The sequence below is a fragment of the Podarcis bocagei genome (genome assembly GCF_964188305.1).
Source record: "Podarcis bocagei genome assembly, chromosome: 3".
In the NCBI taxonomy this organism is placed as follows: domain Eukaryota; kingdom Metazoa; phylum Chordata; class Lepidosauria; order Squamata; family Lacertidae; genus Podarcis; species Podarcis bocagei.
Window position 1 is genome coordinate 38,064,624 of NC_138127.1, and position 9,466 is coordinate 38,074,089.

The 9,466-nt window shown below is 44.5% G+C and overlaps 1 protein-coding gene across 8 annotated transcripts in view; it reads right to left on the reverse strand.

Moving 5' to 3' along the window:
• The window catches only part of FYN (FYN proto-oncogene, Src family tyrosine kinase), a 109,945-nt gene extending 100,794 nt beyond the window's left edge, over positions 1-9,151 (reverse strand). For 7 of the 8 annotated variants that reach the window (XM_081186711.1, XM_081186714.1, XM_081186713.1 and 4 more), the window contains exon 1: positions 8,592-9,150. The gene's annotated coding sequence lies outside the window, so the exon portion shown is untranslated. Of the gene's footprint in view, positions 1-8,591 lie in introns of all 8 variants that reach the window. The other variant, XM_081186712.1, reaches the window with a different exon arrangement.
• Between the last annotated feature and the right edge of the window lie 315 nt (positions 9,152-9,466).

The following is a 9,466-nucleotide window of genomic DNA, read 5'->3' on the forward strand; positions in this document are numbered from 1 at the left end:
TAAACCAAGGATTCCATACCCAGGTAGGAAACGTAAACAAGAAGTAGTCTTGAATCTGAGTGAAATTGTCAGGCCTAAACAAGGCAATTGTAGAGTGTAATCATATGCACTTGTACTCAGAAGAAAGCTGTATTCGTTCCATAGAACGTGCTCCCAGATAAGTGTGCACAGGATTGCAGCCTTAGTCTGCAACTCTGATCATCAGCAGTTTTTTTTTTTTAAGTGTAAGGCAGGAAAGTTTATTTAGCTTTCCAATTTCAGATGCCAGCTAAAGACAAAAACAACCCAAAACCCTCCTCTAAACCTAAAGGATAAAATTCTCTGCATTTTCTGAAAACACAACCACAAACTTCTTTTCCTGTGGTCATGCCTGGTTTTCCTCTTATTTTCCCTGTGTCTCTTAACTAGAGTTTGTAGCCTGGTCTATAAGAATGCAAGTCCTTTCCACTGAGCAAGAACTTCCAAAATGTAATACGTGTGCAAGCCCTAAAAGAAGAACAGCTGACTCCTGAGATGCATTCATTAAACACAGAGGCTCCATAGTAATGCTAGTGTTCCCTTCTCTCTTTGTACACCACACCACTATGAAGGGATTTAGAAAAAATTACTTAAACTACTCTAACGGGGTGGGGAATCAAGAGTTTCAGCTGCTCAGTCACAGACAGACTATCATATATGATGCCAATATTTTGCTTTATGTGGAATGAAACAGAATTTCCAAAGAGCAAATGCTCATATTATAATACAGCACCATTCTGCATTGCTGACACGTGAAGTCAACGAGTCATGTCACCGTATAGGAAAAAACTGATTACAAGCAGGCATGCTGAGTATGCTTAATGCTATTCTTTCTCTAGGATTCAATACATTTTATGTGCTTTTAAAAAACAGAATGTCTACACTAAAAAGGTGACCTCCAAGTAGCAGTGCTGAAAACACCTTGTCATATACAGTGGTGCCTCGCAAGACGAAATTAATTCGTTCCGCAAGTTCTTTCTTCTTGCGAGTTTTTCGTCTTGCGAAGCACGGTTTCCCATAGGAATGCATTGAAAATCAATCAATGCGTTCCTATGGAGACCATCCGGGGACAGAGGGGACCTGTTTTAAAGCAAGGGAAGGGGCAGCGGGGAGAATCGCTTCTCCCCGTTGCCGCCCCTTGGTTCAAAAGGGGTCCGGGGACAGAGGGGAAGGCGCGCGTGCGCCTTCCCTTCTGTCCCCGGAGACTGCGGGGCTGGCAACGGGGAGAAGCGATCTTCTCCCCGCCGCCCCTTGCTTCAAAAGAGGTCCGGGGTGCGGGGGCAAGCTTCGTTTTGCGAAGCAAGCCCATAGGGAAATTCGTCTTGCGAAGCAACTCGAAAACGAAAAAACCTTTCGTCTTGCGAGTTTTTCGTCTCGCGAGGCGTTCGTCTTGCGGGGCACCACTGTATTAGAGCAGCATTGACCAACTTGATGCCCTCCAGATGTTTTGGACTACAACTCCCATTAGACAACTAGCTATGCCGGCTGGGGCTGCTGGGACTACTTACTAGTTCAAAATATTTAGAAGGTACTAGAGTGTGGAAGACTGTGTTAAGAGAGCTGCTGCCAGTCAGAGTGGACAATATTGAGTTGGCTGGACAAACTATCTCAGCAGAAGGGTTCAGTTTCACTGATAAAAGAGGCAAACACAAATGGCACCCTAAGCACCCAGAAGCACACAATTTGAATTCCTATCAAATTGAAAGTTAATAATGCTGGAGCAGTTCTTCCCAAATCATGAAATAATGCATGAATTTTCCAAATGTGAGTTTCACTGCAACATTCATCAGCATTCAGTTATCTGCATGGGAATACACACACACACAGAATTATGCCTTATTAATTTTGCTCGCATTATTTTCAGCTCTTCTTTCTTGTTGTGCTTGCCCTACCAGCAGAACTACTAAAATATAACTATAAAGCAATATTTTAAAGGGAGATTTAACAGTCACTCAGCATTCATTATGTATAATAATAATAATAATAATAATAATAATAATAATAATAATATATTATTATTATTTATACCCCGTCCATCTGGCTGGGTTTCCCCAGCCACTCTGAGTGGCTCCCAACAGAGTATTAAAAATACGATAAAACATCAAATATTAACAATGTCCCTAAACAGGGAAGCAAACCTTACTACCTTAGTCTGAAAAAGACCAACAGTGCAAATTAAGGCTACAAAATTTTGTTGAACATCTGTCGCTGAGCCTTCCTACAGTTTCCTAGATTGGAAAAATATGAACGGATCTGGACCCCGTACTCATCATCTGAGGCCCTTCGTCTTGTGCCCCCTCTATGAGACCTCTGAGGGTGGCAACATGAGAACGGGCATTTTCTGTGGTGGCTCCCTGTTTGTGGAATGCTCTCCCCATACAATGATGGTGCCATCATTGTGTATCTTTATGTGCCATGCAATTTTTCCCCTTTGTAACTGGGCCTCTGTCCTTTAACTATCTGTGGCCTTATGGAAGTGGACAGGATATTTTTAATGTATTTCTTTTTCCTCTTGGTTTTAATTTATCTCGGGGAGGGGGGGTATCTGTCTATTTGTTTGGTTTTAAGTTGATTTGGGCTGGCCTGGTAAAAACAAAGTGACTAAATAAATAAATAAATAACAGAATGTGTGAATAAAATGAATAATAAATTGTGGGGAAATAGGATCCCCAAAACCTGCAGTTTTAGTCTAACTGCAATGACTAAAAAATACTGTAAAGTGAATCATACTTCTGCAGAGACTAGACAGTTTTAACTTGTCCAATCACATTTTTATTAGACCATAAATTGACTGCAAATCATATCATGCCTAATGAAGCCCATGGGGCTGTTGGCCTCAATGGTATCTTCACATACTGTTCCATATATATATATATCTAGATAACATTACTCAGGCTCCTTAAGCAGGATAACTGTTGCGTATTAACACATTCCACAACTGCAAATTCACTGTTTTATACATAGAAAGCAATCTGTTTTAGAAGTGATCTTCTTTGTTGGAAAACTCCACAAGCAAAAGTTGTCACGTGCTATGCCTTGCATTTGTACCCTCTGAAAAAAAATCACCAGATAATCCCTACTTCAAAAGCCCACTGTTTGTCCATCTGACAACTGCTTCCAAAGAATGCAAACATGCCATCTCTATCAAGTGGTAACAAAGATTACTACAAGTGTTATGAGTTGTGTGCCCAGTACTGAAGGTAAGAAATAAATATTGTTACTACTTAGGTTTTTTCTAATGCCAATGTGAGCTCAAACATTAACTTTAAATAGCATATCTGAATGTTCTAACATGTATATTGTTTTTGATGAAGTATATATGCTTCACAGAGGCAAAAACGGAATTTGCTCAGTAAATCAACAATTATCCACTATAGGCCATGTCGCTTATGGGAAAAGGATGCTCATTATTATAACGACACAGTTCCACGCATAGTTAATGCCTGTTTTCAGCAGCTCAACTCTTTCCAAAAGCATACATATGAACTACAGTCAAGAACATTTATTCTGACATGATTAAAAACTCAAATCCTATGTCCCGCTGTGCAAAGACAACAGAGCACAGAATTGTGTTCAGGGTTTTCAGACCCGTAACAGTAGATTGCTATGCTGGAAGCCTGCCGTTCCTATTATTATTATTCAATGTATTTTTATACCACCCTTACTCCCATAGGAGTTCAGGGCGGTTTGCAGCATAATAAAATATAACCAACACAAAGCAATAATTAAAACATCTAAAACTGTGTAGCTAAAATCAAAGACACAGTGCAGCAAACATCAATAGTAAAACTGTTGGGGAGGAATTTAATGTACTGCTAAGCAGGCCACTCCACCGGTGCAAGTATTTCTGCTTCCCTGATCGAACATTCTACTTTCTCCCCTGACCTCAGTGTTGTTCTAGGGGTCTCTCAATTCCCTTCACAGCCAACTTGGTGTGACATGAGAGGAAGGAGGAGCAGGGGAAGTCCTGTTGCACTAATGGAAGCCCTTGTGTGGGCTTCTGCTGGCATGACTAGTTAGTTGAATCCATCCCATGGACTCCATAACACATTTATGTCCTCAAAGCCCAGGCAAACAAATGCATGATCAGTTGATACCTAAAGCTTGTCAACATAGGAGACAGACCCACTTTTTCAAGAAGAGAACTCCACAGTTGGCACACTACCACTGAGAAGACTCATTTTCATGTTACAACACCACAACCCATATTCATCGGCTGGACCATGGGCTGTGCTTCCCCCATTGATCTCAAAGCATGAGCTGGTAGGCATTAGAAGAAGCACTCCTTTAAGTGCTCAGGCCCCAAGCCATTTACATATTAGTGCTAGCACACTGAAATACATCTGGTAGCTCACAGACACAGAATGCAATTCTATAAGGATTAGTGACATCTGAGCCCATCGTGCTACTTGACTAAACTCTACAATTCTATGATTCTACAATTCTAAACTCTGTGATTCCATGATTCTATACCAGCTGCAGCTACAGGACTGTCTTCAAGGATACCGCCACATAAGGTCACAAGGTCAAAATGTGAGTTTAATACTGCTGAAGCTGGGCTATCCTAGTCCTGGAATGGCTATAACTAGTGAACCAGTCATAGCTGGATATCACTCAGGCTTCTAGCAACAGCCTGGAATGAATGAGTACCCACAAACTATGTACCTGTTTTTTCAGGGGAAGTACAACCCACTTCAAAACAGGCAATTCCCCCAATTCTTGGACCCAAGAAACACCTGTCCATAGCTCCTGCATCTTGTCAGGATTCATTCTCAGTTTACTGGCACTCATCCAGGCCATCACTGTTCCAGACATTGGTCCACCTCTCCTAATTCATATGTAATGTAGTGTCATCAGTAAATCAGTGAGACCATGCTCCAGATCCCCAAATGAACCTCCTAGGAATTTCAATAGAAGGGGGGACAAGTAAGTTCCTTGTGTCATGGGGCTGAGCGGAAGCTCCTCAACGCTACTCTCTGGTAATGACCCCACAGGCAGAAGCAGAATCACTGTAACTGAGTCCCAATCTGCACAACTGCTCAAGGATATCATGGTCAGCGATACCAAACACTGTTTGTCCCCTGATAAATAATCAAGATGACCAAAGCTGTTTCAATGGTGAATAGAAACTGAAATGGGCCTACACATTATCCATGCATGTGTGCAGCAGGCCAGCCACCACTCTCTCAATCCCCTTGCCCAGGAAAGAAATATTTGCAATTGAATGGTAGTTCAATTGGGATCCAGGGACAACCTCTTCAGGAGGGACCACACCACAGTCCCTTTCAAGGCAGCAGCCATGTACCTTCCCACAATGAGGCATTAACCACTCTGTATCAAGCCAGTCAGTCCCTCACTGTTAGATCTTAAAAGTCATGATGGCCTACCCCTGCAACACCCAGTCCACAGTGTCAGGATACAACTGAAAGTGATCCCATTAACTTTTACCAGATAGTAGGACCTGCATGAACTGTGTTGTCAAGTTCAGAGTGGATAGGAGCTCAAAATGATCACAATAATTAGCACTGCTATTCTAGAAAAAGAAAGTATTGCATGGCACAACAGCAATGCTAAGGCAAATTTTCGGTATGTGTTTTTTGGATATGAGCATTACGGTATATGCAGCTCCTTGCAACTCTTATGAAGTAGCACCAACATGAGCACCACCACCTTGCAAGTGCCAGGCATTCCTTTGAAATAGCAAGGACAGCAGAGATATACAGCTCTCTGCCTCAATTGTCTCACATAAAATACTGTGGCACTGTTGCAAAGGCAGATAATGCTAGCATTTCCTCTGGCATGGTATTGAAAAGTCTGAAGATAGTATATTTGACAAAGTGCCTGGAACAGCTACAGCTTTCTGTTCTTTCCTTCTTGCTTCTTGAACATGAAGCTTGAGAAACATCCTATACAGTATGTACAACCCAAAATACTGCACCCCACATTTTAAACATGATGTAATTCAAATAAAGTTACCATTTCACTTGCTCTGTGCCCCTAAAGCTTGTAAATTATTAAATTATATTTTACAACCTCAAATTTTAGAACAAAGAGTTTATTATACCAATTTAATTATAAAAAGAATAAGCACAATTCAGCCAAGATGGGTATTCTGAAGCCCATTGCATGAGATGTTTGCAGATCCAGACATCTAAAATGGGCGGGGGGTTGCTGCCACCATGTCTAATTTGGATCTTACTGTCTTTGATTTCACTGTAAGAAAGCACAGACATAATTTAAGAATCAACATGTGCTTCACTTTGCTCCCTACAATCAGTGGTTATTTTAGAGAACTCAATTTACATTTTGTCCAAGAACTGTAAATTATAATAAAATGGTGGGCATCTGAATAACTATTCTCCTTTTTCTGTCATTGAAAAATGAACTAAATTAACTGCAAAAACAGGACCCTTCAAATTTACCTTTCAGACTAAACCACAACAGATTGTATCGTCTGCAAACATAACCAAAAGTGCTCACCAATTGTTTAAATGCTGACAGAGTTCTCGTGAGAAGAGTTTGTTTAAAAGAACTACAAATTGTTACACATTTTTTCAGGTAATACAAAGAAGAATGTGGGGCTGAGAACACATGTGAGCAGGTAAGTATCCTGGGAGAATTTTCAATTTCTATGCATGCCTTTCTAACACACCCTGCCCCCACTTCTGAGCATAAGAAATGAATGTACCACAGTGATGGAGCAGGGGGGGGGGAGAGAGAGAGCATTTTACAAACACTATGTCTTTTAGGCTACAATCCCATACACTCCCATACCTGGGAGTAAGTCTCATTGATATTGATGTGACTTACCAGACATGCACAGAATTGTGCCCCTGATGTTCTACTAATTTCCCTTCATTCATCATCTTTCCTGATGGAAGCAGCAAAGATCACTCTATGTTTTTTAATATTTCACAGGTTAAAAAAGAGGGAGAGTGAGAGAGCTGGCTTTAACGTATAAATTGTGATTCTGCAGGCACAGCAAAATGCTGGCAATCCATGTGTGGTGTTAGGAATCCTTCACTAGACTAAATGTGCCTGGAAAGATACTGAGAACAGTTCACTGGTATCTTCTGGAGAAAGAGAAAGAAGAAGCCCCAGGGAATAAGCAAATAATAACAACAACAACCAAAGGAAGAAGGGAGGGGGAAAGGGGGTCTCTTTCAAACCTCACTACCCTTGAGCATTGTGTGAATCTCTTTTCTTCGCTGAAAGCCTTCTTTGTCACACACACACACACACACTTCAAGATCTATTTGCAAGAGGGGGAGGAGTCACTTTATTTATTATTTTTCCCACTCCCCCTTTTTGCAGTTAAGTTGCAGCACATAAAGCCTTGGGATGATTCTCAGCTGTTTCCTCCCCTCCCCTCTCTAGTAAAATCATCAGTCTGTGTGAGTTAAGAAGGTGGGGATCTGGACAAATTTCAGCATTTTTGCCAAGAAGGAAGGGGGAAGCAGCTTGTGCATGTGGAAAACTCTACTCTACTGTATAGGACAACTATCAATTATTAAAGGATTACATCATTGTAGTTATTCTCACCCTCTCCCTCATTCAACGTGCCACAAAACATTATCTAATTGATCCTCTTGCAATCACAGTGCATCCCCATGAGGGGTTGACAAATGTCCCTTATACAGAAGCAGAATCCCCTTCTTTTTAAAAAGAAGGTTTTTGTATTCCACAACATCTCAGCACGTAGAACCTAGCAGGCAGCAGTCCTCATTTGAGAAAGCCCAAGCTCTACTCTGTAGATCAGAGGCATCATCTCCAAAGTGCCCCTGTTTTGAAAATCCTGTCATATGGCCACGCCAGTCACCAACCCCGTCAGCAGCAGGGTCACAAGAAGGGCCAATCCTACAGAGCAGACAGCAGCTCACATAAATCTCTGCTTTTGATAGCTATGAAGCATTTCTGCAAAGGCGTGGGACAGGCAGCCACACACGCACACACAACATCCTATAAATCTCAAATGAAAAACTTCTTAACTGCAGACTGTTCCTCCCAGAGGCCAGCACAGGGCACCCTTATCCAACAAGAGCTGGACACAAATGGCATATCGAAATAGCAGGGCTTTAGAGAGCTAGTAAATACGTTGAATGCCATGCTTTAGAAATGACATTACAGTATTCTGGCTCCCCATCCACACCTCTCTGCCATGTTCTACGATGCCGTTATTGCATGGGGAATGAAAGCGTTCTGTTCTGGTTTCCAAATCTTCTTTAGGCCCAGCCACCCCCACGCCTCTCGAATTATAAACGGACCCACGCCTCTGGTCCCATCATCACTCCCTTTCTAGGTCCCATCCCCTTTGATCTGGCGTTCACACACACGGCTCTAGAGGTGGGAGCTCCGCGCGAGAAACGACATGCAGCAAGACAATTGCTCCCAGAGCCACTTCAGGAGAAGAGCGCGCGCGCACGCACGCACATACACACACACACACACGCCAGCACAAAGCGGGGAACCCAGCCCGGTGGTACAAAAGCCGGCGCATGCCTCGCTGCCCTCCCTCCCTCCCTTCTATAAGGCAGGGGCTGCGGGAAGTCCGGGCGGCGCGTTCTCGTGCTTACCTGAAGCGCAGCCGGACTTGGGTCTGCAGCGCCGCCTTCACCCCAACGCCCCCTCCCCCTCGCGCTCTCTGCAGGGTCCGGAGGGCGGCGGCGGCGGCGGGAGGCGTCCCCTTTCCAGAGAAAAAAAAGCTCCGGGCGATATCTGTCGCTCGCTCCCCCTTGCTATTCTTAACGTGAGGACCGACGGGAGGAGGGTGTGGGGTGGGGTGGACGTCCCTGCCTCAGCTGCCGGGGGGCGCCAAATGGCCGAGGAGGGGGCGGCAGCTTTGTCTGGCGCGCGGGCTGCTTGTCCTGAGGAAGATGGGCTCGCGCTGCGCGGCTCCGTTGCCTCTCTCTCTCTCTCTCTCTCTTTTTGTGCCCAAGACTCAAGCCAAAGCCGCTTCAGTCTGTCTCCTCCCCTCCTCCTCCTCCCACCACCGCCACCCAGGCTCCTGACAGATGGCGCAACCGCAGCATCGCTGCTTTGGCGCTCCTCCTGGCCAGCTCGCGCGGATGGAGCCTGGACTCCTCCACTGCCTTGCCTCGCCGTCCCTCGCCTCCTCACCCCTGCGTCAGTTCACTAAGCGGGGAGAGGATGGGGGGGGGCGCACGCACGCGCGGAGGAGGAGGGAAGACTGACATCCCTAGCCGGCCTATGGCGAAGCGCTTTTGGGGTGGGTTAGGCGGGGAGAGGGGACTCCAGTTCTTATTGGCACGCGCGCCACTCGGGAAGGCGGGCGCAGTGGGATTCGCTTCTGCACATCCCATCTCGGGTTGCTCTGTGGGATGGATGGGGTGGGTGCGCCCAGCTGACAGAGCGCTTTGTTGGGGAAGGGTTCTTCCAGCCGCCCAATGAAACGGAAAGGAAACTGGAACAGAGGGAGAGATTCTTCTTT